This window comes from Galeopterus variegatus, unplaced genomic scaffold (assembly GCF_000696425.1).
Source record: "Galeopterus variegatus unplaced genomic scaffold, G_variegatus-3.0.2 Scaffold5303, whole genome shotgun sequence".
NCBI classification, from domain to species: domain Eukaryota; kingdom Metazoa; phylum Chordata; class Mammalia; order Dermoptera; family Cynocephalidae; genus Galeopterus; species Galeopterus variegatus.
Genome location: NW_007731414.1, coordinates 64071 through 81211, shown reverse-complemented (window position 1 = coordinate 81211; position 17141 = coordinate 64071). Strand labels below are relative to the sequence as shown.

Here is a 17141-nt window from a genome sequence, read left to right as displayed (position 1 = left end):
AAAACCTGAACAGACCATGTTTTAGTCCATTTTGTGTTGCTATAACAGAAATACCTGAGACTGGGTAATTTACAAGGAAAAGAGGTTTATTTGGCTTACAATTCTGGGACAGCTGCATCTGGCATGGGCTTCAGACTGCACTCATGGCAGAAAGCAGCAGACAGCTGGCAGGTACAAGCAGATCACATGGCGAGAGGAAGCAAGAGAGAGAGAGAAGGTGCCAGGGTCTGTCTAAGCAACGAGCTCTTGTGAGAACTAATAGAGGGAGAACTCACTCATTAACCCCCCCTCCCCCAGGGAGAGCATTAATCCATTCATGAGGGATCTGCCCCCATGACTCAATCAGTTCCCAACACTGCCACATTTGAGATCAAATTTCCACATGAGTTTTGGAGGGGACAGTACATCCAAATGCCATCAGACCAATAACAAGCAATGAGATTGAAGCAGTAATCAGCAGCCTCCCAACAAATAAAAGCCCAGGACTGGATAGATTTACTGCTGAATTCTACCAAACCTTTAAAGAGGAATTAATACCAATTCTCTTCAAACTACTCCCAAGATTTAAAAGAGAGGCTATTCTCCCAAAATCATTGTCTGAGGCCAAAATCACCCTGATAAAAAAAAAACAGATAAAGATACAACTAAAAAAGAAGACTATAGGCCAATATCTCTGATGAACATAGACACAAAAATCCTCAACAAAATATTAGTAAACAGAATACATAACACATCAAAAAGACTGTAAATCATGATCAAGTAGAATTCATCCCAGGGATGCAAGCATGGTTCAAAATATGCAAGTCAATTAATATGGTACGCCACATCAACAAAATCAAGGACAAAATACATGATTATCTCAAAAGACTCAAAAAAAGCATTTGACCAAATTCAACATCCCTTGATGGTAAAGACTCTCAGCAAATTATGTATAGAAGAAAAGTATCTCAATACAATAAAAGCCATGTATGACAAATCCACTGCCAATATCTTCCTGAGTGAGGAAAGGGTGAAGGCTTTTCACTAAAGAACAGCAAAAATACAAGAATGCCCACTTTCACCACTCTTATTTGACGTAGAATTTGAAGCACTAGCCAGAGCAATTGGATAAGAGAAAGAAATAAAGGACATCAAGATTGGAAAAGACAAAGTCAAACTGTCCCTGTTTACAGATGACATGATCTTATGTGTAGAAAAACCTAAAGACTCTACCAACAAACTCTTAGAGCTGATAGATAAATTCAGTAAACCTGCAGGATACAGGGCCGGCCCAGTAGCGCACTGGATAGGTGTGCCGCTTGGGAAGCGCGGCGGCGCTCCCGCCCGAGGGTTCGGATCCCATGTACATACCGGTTCCCGCTCACTGGCTGAGCGAGGCGCGGGAGCAAAACCGAGGGTTGCAATCCCGTTGCCGGTCCCTGGTCCGGTACGGGGGCGACACTGAGGGTTGCGATCCTTTGCCAGACACGGAAAAAGACAAAAGACAAAAAAAAAAAAAAAAAAAAAAAAAACCTGCAGGATACAAAATCAACATGCAAAAATCAGTAGTGTTTTTATACTCCAGTAATGAACTAGCAGAAAGAGAAACCAAGAAAGTAAGCCCATTTACAATAATCACCAAAAAAAAAGGTGGAAATAAACTTAACCAAAGAGGTGAGAGATCTCTACAACAAGCACTACAAATCATTGATGAAAGACGTTAAATAGGATACAAAAATATGGAAAGGCATGCCATGCTCTTGGATTGAAAAAATTAACATTGTGAAAATGTCCATACTACCCAAAGCAGTCTACAGATTAATGCAATATCCATCAAAATACCAATGACATTCTTCACAGAAATAGAAAAAACAATCCTAACATTCATATGGAAGAACAAAAGTCCCCAAATAGCCAAAGCAATCCTGAGCAAAAATAAATAAATATATAAAGCCAGAGGCCTAATACTGCCTGACTTCCAATTATACTGCAAAGCTGTAGTAACCAAAACAGCATGGTACTGGCATAAAAACAGACACCTGGACCAATGGAACAGAATAGAGAACCTAGAAGTCAACCCACATACTTACAGATGACTGATCTTTGACAAAGGTGACAAGAACATACATTGGGGAAAAGACTGCCTCTTCAATAAATGGCACTGGGAAAAGTGGACATCCATATGTAGAAGAATAAAACTAGACTCATATTTTTCACCACATACCAAAATCAACTCAGCATGGATTAAAGACTTAAATATAAGACGTGAATCTATAAAACTCTTAAAGGAAAACAGAGGGGAAATATTTCAGGAAGCAGAACTGGGCAAAGACTTTATGAAAAAGACTTCAAAAGCAAGAGCAACAAAAAAAATGGGATTATATCAAACTAAAAAACTTCTGCACAGCAAAACAAACAATTAGCAGAGCTAAAAGACAACCTACAGAATGGGAAATATTTGCAAACTACGCATCTGACAAGGAATTAATAGCCAGAATATATGAAGAACTCAAACAACTTAACAGTAAAAAAAACAAACAAACAAGTAATCAGATTAAAAAATGAGCAAAAGTGCTGAATAGGCATTTCTGAAAGGAAGATGTACAAATGGGCAACAGACACATGAAAAAATGCTCAACATCACTAAGCATCAGGAAAATGCAAATCAAAACCACATTCAGATATCATCTCACCCCAGTTTGACTGGCCATTATCAAAAAGACGGAGAATAACAAATGTTGGCAAGGATGTGTAGAAGTGGGAACCCTCCTGCAATGTTGGTTGGACTGTAAATTAGTTAAGCCCTTATGTAAAACAGTATGGAAGTTCCTGAAATTGCTACAGATAGAACTGTCATACAATCCAGCAATCCTGCTGCTAGGTGTATAACCAAAGGAACGGAAATCATCATGTGGATGGGATACCTCACAGCTCTATTTACAACAGGCAAGAGTTGGAACCAACCTAAATGTCCTTTGATGGACAAACAGGAAAATGTAGTATATATACATGATGTAATACTACTCTGCCATAAAAAAAAAAACAACTGGAATTCTGCCATTTGCACCAACATGGATGAACTTAGAACAAGTTATGTTACGTGAAATAAGCCAGGCACAGAAAGAGAAATACCGCATGTCTTCACTCATAAGTGGGTGCAAAGAAAGAAGGAAGGAAGGAAGAAAGGAAGGAAGGAAGAAAAATTACAATTATTCATTGAACTTTCAAAAGGAGAGAATGGAACTGAGGCCACCAAAGTTGGGAAAGCCTGGGGGGGGGGGAGTGAGAAATTGTATAGAGCCATAAAGAATCATTACAATGTGTAAGATTGCATATGCTAATTATCCTGACTTGAGCATCACATGTTGCACACAGGTGTTGATATTCAATGCTGTAGCCCACAGATATGCACAATCAGTTTCAACAAAAAGGAGGTGGTGTGCTTGGGAGGTGATTAGGATATAAGAGCAGAGGCCTTATGAATGCGATTAGTGCTCTTAGAAAAGAGGCTCCAGAAGGACTGCTCACTCCTTCCATCATGTGTGCACACAACAAGAAGGTGCCACCTACGAAACAGAAAGTGGGCACTCACCAGACGCTGAATCTACCATCACCTTGATCATGGGCTTTCCGGCCTCCAGTACTGTGAGAAATATTTTTTGTTGTTTGTATGCTACTCAGTCAAAGGTTTTTGTTATAGTAGCTCAAATGAACTAAGACAGAAAATTGGTACCAAGAGAAGGAGTGCAGCTGTAACAAATAGTTACAAATGTGGAAGTGACTTTGGAACTGGGTAATGGGTCGAGGTTGGAAGAGTTTTGAGGTGCACACTAACAAAAACCTTCATTGCCATGAATGGGCCATAAAGGATGGTTTCAGTGAGGGCTCCAAAGGAAAAGAAGAGAGCTGCAGAGCAAGCCTTAATCTTAGAATACCTAAGTGGTCATGAACAAAATGTTGGTAGAAATAGAGATGATGAAGGCCATTCTGATGAAATCTCAGATAGAAATGAGGAACATGCTACTAGACACTGGAGGAAAGATCATCCTTGTAAGAAAGTAGCAAAAACCTCAGGTGAATTGTGTTCCTGTCCTAGTGTTTTGTGGAAGGTAGACCTTGTGAGTGATGGCATTGGATATTTGGCTGAAGAAATCTCTAAGCAAAGTATCGAAGGAGCAAACTGTTTCTTCCTACCTTCTTCTAGTAAAATGTGAAAAAAAAAGAAAATGATTTAAAGACAGAGTTGTTAATCAAAAGAGCAGCAGAACTTGAAAATTTGGAAAATTCTTAGTGTATCCATATTGGAAAACATGAGAAAACCTGTTTGGGAGAGAACGTGATTTTGGCCAGGTGACTAACAAGGAGATTAGTATGGATTGGCCATCTCAACAGAAATGAGGAGCTATTCACCAAGACAATGGGGAAATTAGTGATCTGACAGAAGCCAAGATCTACTGTTCACAGCAATGGAGGGATGACCCTGAAGGCAAATTGGAGATCATTAGGGCTCCTCATTCCCTCCTCAGAAGGTTTTCCCCTCCCATCACAGACTCAGAGAGCCAGGGCCTGGGATGCAGAATGATACCAAAGGAGAGGCTGTCGCTGCCAGGCATCACCTCACTTCATGGGCTCTGCTCCCCACACTCCATTGTCCCACTCCCTGGGCACACCAGGTGTGGCTCCAGTGAGCTCCAGTGTGCATGTGCTCCACCCAGAAAAGCTATGGGGTTGTGTCTGTCTTTACCTAGATTTCAAAGGATGCCCAGAGAGCTGCAAGGCCCAGGCAGAGAATCATATGGAGGCAGGGTCACAGCAAAGAGCCCCACTGGGACAATGCTCAGTGGATCTGTGGGGGCAGGGATGCCCCTGCGATCTCAGACCAGTAGAGCCACAAGCGAGCAATTACAGCCTGGGCGAGCCACGGGCATGCAGCTGCAACCTGGGAGAGCTGTGGTGTGGGCTGCACCCATCAAAGCCATGGGGGCAGGGCTGTCCAAAGCCATAGGTAGGCAAAGCTTCTGAAGAGAAACTGCCACACCAGCAGTACTGGAAGGCAGGATATCCTCTCCAGCGAGCCTGGAGGGCAAAGTATGGAGTCATGGAATATTCTGGAGGCTTAAGATTTAATATTGTTTGCCATGTTGGATTTTTGACTTGCTCAGTACCTATTACTCCTTTCTTCTTGCCTATTTCTCCCTTTTGGAATGGGAATGTCTGTCCTGTGCCTGTCCCACCATTGTACTTTGAAAGCACATAACTTCTTTGATTTCACAGGCTCACAGCTGGAAGGGAATTTACTTCAGAATAAATTATACTTTGAGTCTCACCCATATCTGATTTAGATGATTTTTAGATGAGACTTTGGACTTTAGACTTCTGAGCTGATGCTGAAGTAAGACTTTTGGGGCCATTGGGATGGAATGAATGTATTTTCTATGTGAGCAGGGCATGAATTTGGGGAGCTGGGGGTAGATTGCTATGGTCTGAATGTTTGTGTCCTCTTAAAACTCATGGTGAAATCCTAACCCTCAAGGTTGTGGTATTAGGAGGTGGTGCCTTTGGGAGGTGATTAAGTCTTGAGGGCTCCGCCCTAGTGGAATTAATGCCTTTATAAAGAGGCCCTGGAGAGACCCCTCGCCTCTTCCATCATGTGAGGACACAGTGTGGAAGCACCATCTATAAACCAGAAAGCGGGCCCCCACCAGACACTAAATCGGGGGCACCCTGTGTAGTGGATTGAATTATGACCCCCAGAACTCATTGGTGCTTGAATTGTGTTCCCCAAGTTTTAGGTATTAGAATCTTAGCCCCCACTGTGACTGTTAGGAGGTTGGGAAATCCTACTATGGTAATTGAAAGGTGGAGCCTTGAAGAGGTGATTGGATTAAAAATGGTGGGCAGGGACATAGTTCCGATGGCTTTAAAAGAAGAGAAGTTTCTCTCTCTTGCTCACTCTGCTCTCTCTGCTCCCACCATCTTGCAATGTGAGACCCCTGGGTCACTGTTGCCACCACCAGATGGACTTTGGTCTTCCCAGACTCAGAAACTGTAAGCAACAAATTTCATTTTTTTATAAATTACCCAGTTCCAAGTATTTTGTTATAAGCAACGGAAATGGACTAGTACACCCTGATGATGGGCTTCCCAGCCTCCAGAATTTGAGAATAAATTTCTGTTGTTTATAAACTACCTAGTTTATGGCATTTTGTTATAGCATCTCAAATGGACTAAGACATGGGGCAAGCCATTAATCGCTAAGCATTATAATTTTCTCACTATAAACTGGGAATGAGAATAACTGCACTGAAAGAATGCTCTGAAGACTTTCCGGGATAACAACGTGTGAGCGGCTAACAATGTGCCTATTCCCACAGGTGCATAATGAATATTTGTTCAGAGTAATAGTAATGACAAACCAAGCTGCTTTCTGTGTACCAGTAAAACAAGATTGTTACTACTTTTCTTAACTAACTCCTGAATTGAATCTACTCTTTGTGAGTAATAAGTACTATTATTACCAGAATATTTCTGCATAAGCCCTTCCGTAAAGACAAATTTAAAAATAACATTTAAGCAATGATTTATAACATGTGGCCCAGAAAATCATAACCCGACCAGGTTGGGAGTGGCACACCTTAACTCGTAGTTATCTGAATTTACTGAGTCAGAGCTCCTATTAAACTAGCATCATAAAGGCTGCAGATGAGGTATATACACAATACTACTCAGCCATAAAAAAGAATGAAATTCTGCCATTCACAGCAACATGGATGAGACTGGAGAAAATTATGCTAAGTGAAACAACGCAGGTGCAGAAAGAGAAATATCACAGGTCTTCACTCATAAGTGGGAGCCGAACTCATAAATAAACAAGAGAGACAGAGAGAGAGAGAGAGAGAGAAACAACAATCATAACAATACTTTGAACTCCTAGAAGGAGAGAACAGAACTGTGGTTACTAGAGGTGGAAAGGGGGAGGGGAGAGAGAGAGAAGGGAATAATGGGAAATTGGTTAACGGGCAAAAAGAATGATTACATATTGTAATGAGTAAGCTAACTGTTCTGATTTGACCGTCACACATTGTACACAACTATTGATAGTCAACTCTGTACCCCACAAATATGTATAATAAAAAAAGAAAGAAAAAAAACTTGGCGGAATAGAAGCAAAATTAGGTGGCACATCTAGCACAGAGTCTGGCACATAGTACAAGCACAGTATATACATATAGATCACTACAATTCACACCCCGAAGCTTTCCTCAAAGCATGGGAGGGTGGGTCTAATGCTCTTTCCCCCCAATGACACCAAACAAGATCAAGAGAGAACTTTTACTTATCAGAGGGATAGTGTGTACTGACAGGCAGAGGCTCCATGGAATAAGTGCCCCTGAGAGGACACATGATCCCCAGGGTCAACAAGCAGCTTCAGAAATGTCATGGTTCCTGAGATTTAAAAAAAAAAAAAAGAAAGAAAGAAAAGAAAAGAAAAAACAGAAAACTCACACAAGTGTATTTTTGTCCACAGAATGTATGGTCAGTGAAATATCTTCTGTATTGTCTGTTCATTTGTGAAGTGTTCTGTGTTCTGTACTATCAGCCTGTTCTAAAGAGATGCTTCATTAGCAAGCACCAAAGTAGAGCGGTTATGACCACGGACTATGATTCAGGCATTATTCATTTGTAATCTATTTGTAGGAAAAGCAGGTTTTTAAAATTTCATTCTACTCAGGTTATTTAATTCAGGACCAACTTTTTTTTCTTCAATAAATAGCTGTGTTTAAAATGTTCCCAATGTTCTTTAGGAAAGGACACCAAATAGATGTTTACTTTATAAGTTTCTCTTTTAATCTGATAGCTTTCAATACCAACCTACATCTCAGATGGAATCACCCTTGACCTTGTTTTTTAAATTTACTTGCTGTTTTGTGAAATTACCACGATGCCTGTAAGAAAATTCCAATTGCGTATGAGATACTTTATAAGTATATAAGTGTATAAGGCCTAAAATTAAGGCTCAATATTATGTGCTGCCGTGCCATCTGGTGAAATGGAGAAGGCTTCAAATGAACTATGAATTTCTCTCCCCACCATGGATAAGGTCCCTAGCCAAACAACCCTCCTTATTAGGGAGACAAGACACAGTTCCTGCTTATCCCTGAGCAGCAGGTTTCACCTCCCTGCCCACCCACAAAATTATTCAAACAAGACAATCAGATCCCCCCATGGGAAAGAGGGGGCACCCAACCCTCTTAATAACTACAAGGCCTGCCTCCCACAGCCCCTGATTGTCTACTCTGTTCCCAAGGACAACCCCTCGTGGCCCTGTGTGGCATGAGATGTCCTTCCCCAGGTTGTGAATAAACTGCTGTCGATCTCATCTGTTCAGTATTCAGTGTCATGAGCTTGGCCATTCTCATAACCCATGGGTGGGAATACGTCACTCACTGATGGAGTGAGTAGAAGGCAATCTTCCTGCTAATTACCAGAAAGACCCTGTGACATAGATGTCTTTGTTCAAATTTCACTGGTGAGGAAATTAAGGTTCAGATAAATGTAGATACCTTGCTCTCAATCACACAGCTAGGAACCTTCCTGTGGGATTTCTTTTTAATGGGGGAAAACACATTTGTTTTCCCCTTTTGAACTTCCCTACTGCCCCGGTCTTTGCCGCCTTCTTTGAGGAGCCCTCGGGTTCTGGCTCCTTGCCCTCAGCTTAAGAGAGAGAGCTGGTCACCCTGAAGAAATCATCGAGGCAGCGCTGTGTGCGGCCTTGGAGCCTCTTACTCAGCCGCTTGATACCACTGCGGATTCTCTCCTCAAGGTGTTGCTTTTCACCACACATGACCTTGACCACCTCTTCTTCACTTGGCTCGCTCCACTTCAGCTCCACAGAGCCAGGGTCCAGGAAGAGCTGCTGGGCCTCCTCGTGGAGCCGATTTTCCGGCACCGGGTACTTGGGATCAAGCCGCCGCGCAATCTCCTAGATACTCTTGTGCGCCTGGAGGAGGTCCACAGCGCGCTCGGGCCCAGTGCCCCCGATACTCTCACTGTAGTCGCTGCCCAGCAGGGTGCACAGATGCACAAACTGTGCCTGGATCAGGCCCAGCTCTTGCAGAATCCGGCTCGGATGGAATTCTAGGATGGGCAGCTTCTTGGCCTCACTGCCAGTCAGGTGTCACATTAGCACAGGGCTGCCGAAGGTGAGGCAGTCCATGTCCTCGGTGGCCGTAGTGTTTATACACTTTGCCAGCCTTCCCCAAGGCAGCAAGGCTGGCCTCTGCCTCGCTGGTGTGTCGAGGTGCGGGATTCCCATGAGGCTCAGCACATGTTTGCACTCATCGTCGTGCTGCTTAGTGACCTTCACCAGCCACTCAGTGAATTTTTCCACCTCCTCCTCGGCCCCAGCAGCCTGAGCCTGCTGCAGCTGCTTCTCCACCTCAGCCCGCCGCTCACTGCGTTTGGCCACCTCGCCTGACTTGAGCTGTGGTGGCTTGCCATCAAAGCCATACACGGACTGGATGCCGTTCTCCACCATGCGGATGGTGCAGTAGAACTTGCCCATCGGTGGTTGGCGGTCTCGCCGCAGCACAGCCCCACCCTGACGAACGGCAATTAGGAACTGATAAGTACTCTTGGAGGCATCAATGGCCAACTTGCAGTCGAAGTAGCTCTTGATGCCATTCTCCCGGATGGCGCTGGAAGCCACATCAGCAATTAGTTCGGCCAGGCCTTGAACTCCCATGGCAATACAGAGGAGGGAAGGCTGGCCGTCGGGGCACGAGGCCTCTCGGCAGCTAGCACTTGGTCAGGGGCCACCAAGGAGGGTCCGATCACCCGCTCCCTGCTCAGCTTGGCCCCTCGCTGGGATCTGAACTCAGTTTTTTCACATTTCAAAACCTCTGCTCAGGTTAGCCAACATACCTCCTTTATAAGAAGAAGTTGAAAAAGGTTCTGTTTATCTTTAAATATCCAGTGTAATATATTTATTTTAAAGATTCCATATTAAAATAAGCAAACAAACCAGACACTAGGCTCACTGTAAAGGAAGCTCTTGTCAAAATAAACCCACATTTGCACGTAACTATATTTCCCAAAATGTCATGAGATAGACATGGTGTTTTCCTTGCAATTAACACTCATTTCCAGTAACTTCCTTTTCCTCCCCTGAATCTCAGTGGCTGGATACCTGGAAAAAAATTTTTTTTTCCTGGACCTTCTTGTCAGCAGGAATTTCAATGTTCCTGCTACAGTGGCTTGTACATTGACTTTGGTAAACATGGATTTTGCAGCAGCTTTTGTTTTTTCTTACCAGTCACCTGCCTCGGAACTCTGCAAAGCATTAGAGGAGTTTGCTACAATTTTCTGATCTGTGAGTAACAGCAGAAACTCCTAGGCTCTCAGTTCTGTGACAAAGAGCCTGAAAACCAGAGATGACTTCCCCCATCAACCTCACTTATGGATTTTATTTGTAAAAGCACTTAATTCCACATATTAAATCTCACCCACTGATAGCTATACAGTCTTTTCCCTATAACCACTGCGTCTTTTGGCTTTTTCACTCACTCCTGTTCATAGATGACTCAATTTAGATCTCTGTCTAAGCTCCGTATTGCACGATCACTCCCCAAACTTGCTTATCAGGAAGAGATCCTTCTCAGAATCTTTACACCATATAGGAGGCAGCTGGAAACATAATTCTTTCTCCCACTCACAAAAGTTAAAAGCAAAATTTCTTGTCATAACATAACTAAAACACTGATATGATTCAAGTTAAAAACTATTCTAAATTAACCAGATAGTTGGCTGAAGAAGCTGGGAAATCTCTCAAGTTAGGGATCTAGGGGAAGAGAAAATTAGATTACAAACTTTGTGGAACCTATTAGTGAGAAAAGAGAAGGAAATAAAAGATAGTTGTTGGGATAATAATCGAGGTGGGGGCTCGCTATGCAAGTCTTGTGCACATTTAGAATAAAATAATCCTGGGATTTAATCCTCGATCTGAGAATAGAGTTGATCATAATATTAGCTTATTACTCTTTAATCCCTGTAAGGTCTGTAGTAATACCCCCTCTTTCCTTCCTGATATTGGTATTTGGTGTTTTCTCTCTCTTGTTCTTGGCCAGTCTGGTCAGAGGTTTATCAGTTTTATTTATCATAGAACCAGCTTTTCATTTTATTGATTTTTTATTATTTTGATGTTATTAATTATAACAATTTCTGCTCTTGATTATGTCCTTTCTTCTTCATTTGGGTTAATTTTGTTTCTTTTTAAAACAGTTTTGAGGTATAATTTATTTACCATAAAAGTTCACAATTTGAAGTGTTCTATTGACAATTTGTAATAAATTTACAAAGTTTTGCAGTTATCATCAAAATCAAATTTTAGAACATCTCCAACATCCCTCCAAATTGCATACGATCTCCATTTCCACCCCCAGTCCCAGAAAATGACTAATTTACTTTCAGTCTCTATAGATTTGCCTTTTAAGGCCCTTTCATATAAATTGAATAATACACTATTTCATCTTTTGTGTGTGGCCTCTTTCATCAACATGTTTATGAGTTTCAGCTATGTTTTTTTTTTTTAATTTTAACTTCTCGATATACGTTTTAGTTGATTTTTGTGACCCTTTACCTGTTCCTCTTTCCCCGCTCCCTCTCTCCTTTCTCCCCCACTACATCATATCTGTTCACTTGTCTTAACAAGTTCAACGAATTATTGTGATTGTTGTGTCTTCTTCCCCCACCCTTTTTTTGTTTGTGTGCTTATTTATTCATTTATTTTTAGCTCCCACAAATAAGTGAGAACATGTGGTATTTCTCTTTCTGTGCCTGACTTGTTTCACTTAATATAATTTTCTCTAAGTCCATCCATGTTGTTGTGAATGGTAGTATTTCATTCTTTTTTATAGCAAAGTAGAATTCCATTGTGTAGACATACCACAGTTTCCTTATCCACTCATCTTATGATGGACATTTGGGCTGGTTCCAACTCCTGGCTACTGTATATAGAGCTGCAATAAACATTGGAGTGCAGGTATCCCTTTGACATGATGATTTCCATTCCTCTGGGTATATTCCCAGCAGTGGAATAGCTGGGTCATATGGTACATCTAGCTGTAATGGTTTGAGGAACCTCCATACGGTTGTAGCATGTTTCAGTCCTCAGTTCTTTTTATTCCTTTACAGCATTTTGTATGGATTATACTTAGTGTTGTTTATGCATTCACAGATTTATAGACATTTGGCTATTTTTAATGTGGGGCTATTAAGAATAATGCTGTTACATACACTCATCAACAAGTCTTTATGGGGACATATGTTTTCATTTATCTTGAGTGAATTCCTAGGAGCACAGCCATGTGGTAAATTTATATTCAGTCATTTAAGAAAATTCCAAACTGTTTTCTACAGTGGCTGCATCATTTTACATTCCCACCTGCAATGCATAAAGATCCCAGTTTCTCCACATCCTTATAAACACCTCTTATTTTTTGTAGTTTTGATTACAGTCATTCTAGTGAGAGTAAATTGGCTTAGATTTGGAGTTCCCTAATGAATAAAAATGAGCTTCCTTTCTGTGCTTATTGGATATTCATATACCTTCATTGGTTAAATGTCTATTAAAATCTTTTAATCATTATTAAATTGGGTTATTTGCCTTTTTGCTATTTTTTGTAAGAATTTTTTATACGTGGTATTTAGGATACGAGCCTTCATCAGATACATGATTTGCAAGTATTTTTACTAGTTTGTGGTTTGTCTCCTTTTTCTTCATGGCATCTTTTGAAGTGTAGGAGTATTGAGGTTAGTGAAGCACAATGTATCATTCTTCTCTTTTATGGATTGTGTTTTCAGTATTTTATGCAAGAGATCTTTCTCTAGTCTTAGGTCATGAAGATTTGGTTCCATGTTTTCTTCTAAAAGAATTATAGTTTTAGCTATTACATTTAGAGTTACAATCTATTCATTTTTTGTGCGTGGTTTGAAGTAAGGGTCTAAAGTTGTCTTTTTCAATGTGGGTGTCCAACCGTGCCAGCGTAATTCTAGAGAAGACTACCCTTTTTCCCAATGAATTGCTTTGACATCTTTTTTTTTTTTTTTTTTTTTTTTTTTTTTTTTTTTTTTTTTCCGTGGCCGGCAACGTATCGCAACCCTCAGTGTTGCCCCCGTACCGGACCGGGGACCAGCAATGGGATTGCAACCCTCGGTGTTGCTCCCACGCCTCACTCAGCCAGTGAGCGGGACCCGGTCTGTATGTGGGATCCGAACCCTCAGGCGGGAGCGCCGCCATGTTTCCCAAGCCATGCACTATCCAGTGCGCCACGGGGCCGGCCCTGCTTTGACATCTTTGTTTAAAAAAATTAATTAATCATAAATATACGGGGTTGTTTCTGAACTTTCAAACCTATTTCATTGAACTATTTGTCCTGATGCCAGTTATACAGTGTTTTGATTACTGTAGATTTATAAAAAGTTTTAAAACTGGGTAGTATAAGTCTTCCAACATTTTTCTTCTTTTTCAAGATTATTTCGCCAATTCTAGATCCTTTGCTTTCCAAATTTTGAATCGGGTTGCCATTTTACGCAGAAAGGCCTGCTAGAATTTTGATAGAGATTGTGTTGAATCTGTAGGCCAATTCAGGGAGAATTGCCTAATAACACTGTTTCTTTGAATCCATAAGCAGAGAATGTCTCTCCAATTATTCAGATCTTTAATTTCTCTCAGCAGTACTTACAATTTTCAGTATACAAGACTTGCACTTCTTTTGGCAAATTTAGTCCTGAGTATTTTACTCTTATGCTATTGTAAATGGAATTGTTTTTCTAAAATGTATTTTTACATTGTTTATTCTTAGTATATAAAAATACAATTGATCTTTTATCCTGAAACCTTGCAAAATGTAGTCATTAGTTCCAACCCTTTGTGTGTGTGCTTTTGTATTTTCTTTGTCAGGATTATGTCATCAGCAAATAAAGTCAGTTTAATATCTTCCGTTCTAATCCAGACACCCTTTATTTGTTTGTTTGTTTGTTTGTTTGCCTTCTTTAATTGGATAGAAACTCCAACACCTTGTGGAATAGAATTGGTGAGAGCAGGCATCCTTGTCTTGTTTCTGATCTTAGAAGGAAAACCATTCAGTTTTTTACCATTAATTATGATGTTAGTGGTAGTTTTTTTTATACATGTCCTTTGTCAGCTTGAGGGAGATTCTGCCTATTCCTATTTTGTTAAGAGCGTTTTTGTTATAAATGAATGTTGACTTTTGTCAAATGCTTTTTATGCAACTATTGAGATATTCATGTAGATTTTGTCCTTTAATTATATGGTATATTACATTGTCGGGCTGGATCTCAGATCCTTCTGCCCCTTCCTATGAGGGTCACAAGTTAGATAATTGCAAGAAGATTCTGGCAGCTTTCTGCAAGGTAGACATATTTTATTCTTCAGGTATGAGCGTCACAGACATGCTTTACTCTCAGACATGAGCTCTGCCTCCACTCTGCTGACCCAGCATGCTCTGCTGACCAGCAGTTCAGAGAAATTACCGTTATACTCTTAGTGCAGAATAGCAGCCACAAGCAAGCATTACATAATTACAACAATCATGCTGAACCAGGAAATGGGCACACATGCGCAGCCACATTACTTTTATAACTTGTTTCTAGTGAATCTGCTGAATCTTTCCCATTTGTAACAGATGTAAGGTGAGAGATCCCGACAAAACTGTTCCACTTTCCTTACATACATTAATTAATTTTTTTATGATAAACCAGTCTTACGTCTCTGGTATAAATTTCACTTGTTTGTGGTCTGTAATCCTTCTCAGATATTGCCAGATTTCACTTGTTGGTATTTTGTTGATTGACTTTCGAATCTATATTCATGAGCAATGTCTTTCCCGGGTTTTCAATTTACCTCAGGGTACGATTTACCTCATAAAATAAGTGTTTCCTCTTCTAGTCTCTGAAAGAGTGTGTGACAAATTGTTGTTATTCTTTAAATGCGTGGTAGTGTTCAGCAGTGAAATTCCTTGTTCCTGTGTTTTTATTTGTGGGAAGATTTTTAAATACTAATTTCTTCTATTTCTTGACTTGTTTATTCAGATTTTCTATTTTCATCTTCTTTTTTATTCACTTCTGAGTCACTTTTAGCAATTTGTGTCTTTCTAGGAATATGTTCATTTCATAAGTTTTAAATTTGTTGCAATAAAGATTTTCGTGGTAGCCTCTTATAATCCTTTAATTTCCCTAAGGTTGATGCCGAAGTCCCCACTTCCATTCCTGATTTTGATAATCTGTGTCTCTTCCCTTCACTTCTTGGTCAGTCAAGCTAAAAGGTTGTCAATTTCTAAAAAAAACGTAATGTCTTTTCAAAGAAGAAACATGTGATTTTTAAAATTTTTGCTATAGCTTTTGTTTTCTAATTTATTGATTTCTGTTTTAATCTTTATTTTTCCTTCCTTCACTTGCTTTGCATTAAATATGCTCTTACTTTTCTGGTTTACTTAGTTGAAAGCTTTGGTTATTGAATTCAGAATTTTCTTCTTTTCTAATATCAGCATTTATTGCTGTCATCTTTCCTCCAAGTTCTGCTTTAGCTGCACCCCCAAAATTTATTTTAATGGTAACATCTTGCAGAACTATAATAAAATTACAAAACCTTTATACTGATATTGACATGGATACAATCCACTGATATTATTTATATATCCCCAGTTTGCTGGCACAAATTTGTTTGTGTATGTGTGTGCATTTAGTTGTATACATTTTTTATGATGTATGGATTCACAGGTTTATGTATTCACTAACAGAGTTAAGATACAGAGCAATCCCATGGCCTCGAGGATTCGTTGCATCGCCCTTTTATAACCACACCAACCTCCTCCCTATCGCTGCCTCAGCCCTATGCCCTGGCAACTACTAATCTGTTCTCCATATCTGTCATTTTGTCATTTCAGGAATGTTATATAAGTTGAAAAATACACTACACAATCTTTTAGGATTGCCTTTTCTTCATTCAGTATAATAAGCCATTGTATCTATCAGTAGTACTCTTATTTTTTATTGTCGAGCTGTATTTCATGATTGGGATGTACCTTAGTTTGTTTAACCATTTACCCACTGAAGTATGACTCGGTTATTTTCAGTTTAGAGCTATTATGAATAAGCTTTCTATGAGCAATTCTGTAGAGGTTTTTATATAAATATGCTTTCATTTCTCTGAGATATTCCCGAGAGTGCAATTGCTGGCTTGTTTGGTTATTGAATGTTTAGTTTTATAAGAAACCAACAGTTTTGGTTTTTTTTTTCCTTTTTGTCTTTTTTCGTGTCCGGCAACAGATCGCAACCCTCAGTGTCGCGCCCGTACCAGACCGGGACTGGCAACGGGACCGCAGCCCTCAGTGTTGCACCCGCACCTCGCTCAGCCAGTGAGCGGGAACCGGTCTGTATGTGGGATCCGAACCCTCGGTGGGAGCGCCGCCGCACTCCCAAGCAACGCACTCCCAAGCAACACACTGTAGCAGTGCGCCACCGGGCCAGAAACCAACAGTTTTCCAGGATGGCTATATGATTTAACATCCCCACCAGTAATGTGTCTTTGATCCAGTGTTTCTGCATTCTTGCTGGTATTTGGTATTGTCACTGTTTTTTATTTTAGCCATTCTGATAGGTGTGTCGTGTTACATTGTGGTTTTAATTTGTATTTCTCTGATAGCTAATTATGTTTAGTATATTTTATGTGCTTATTTGTCATTCTCTATATCCTTTTCAGTGAAATATCTGTTCACATTTTTCACATTTTCAAATTGAATTGTTTACTTTTACAGTTTTAACTTTTGAGAGTTGTGTATACATTCTGAATGTTAGTCCCTTGTCAGATTTGTTTTCTGAGTGTATTTTTTTCTAGTCTGTAGCTTATAGATTTTTATCCTCTTAACAGGATCTTTTGCTGGAGCAAAAGTTTTTGAAAAACTTTTATGATGTCCAATTAATCAATTTTTTATTTTGTGGATCGTGATTTTGCGTCAAATTTAAGAACTCTGCCCAGTCCTGGATCCTAGAGATTTTCTTTCATGTTTTTTTCCCAAAAGTTTTTTCTTTCTTTTATTATTATTATTTTTATTACTATATTCATGATTACAAATCAGAATTAT

At 40.1% G+C, this 17141-nt stretch overlaps 1 pseudogene; it reads right to left on the bottom strand.

Moving 5' to 3' along the window:
- Nucleotides 1-8554: 8554 nt before the first annotated feature.
- LOC103604647 lies at nucleotides 8555-9724 on the bottom strand (annotated as a pseudogene).
- Between the last annotated feature and the right edge of the window lie 7417 nt (nucleotides 9725-17141).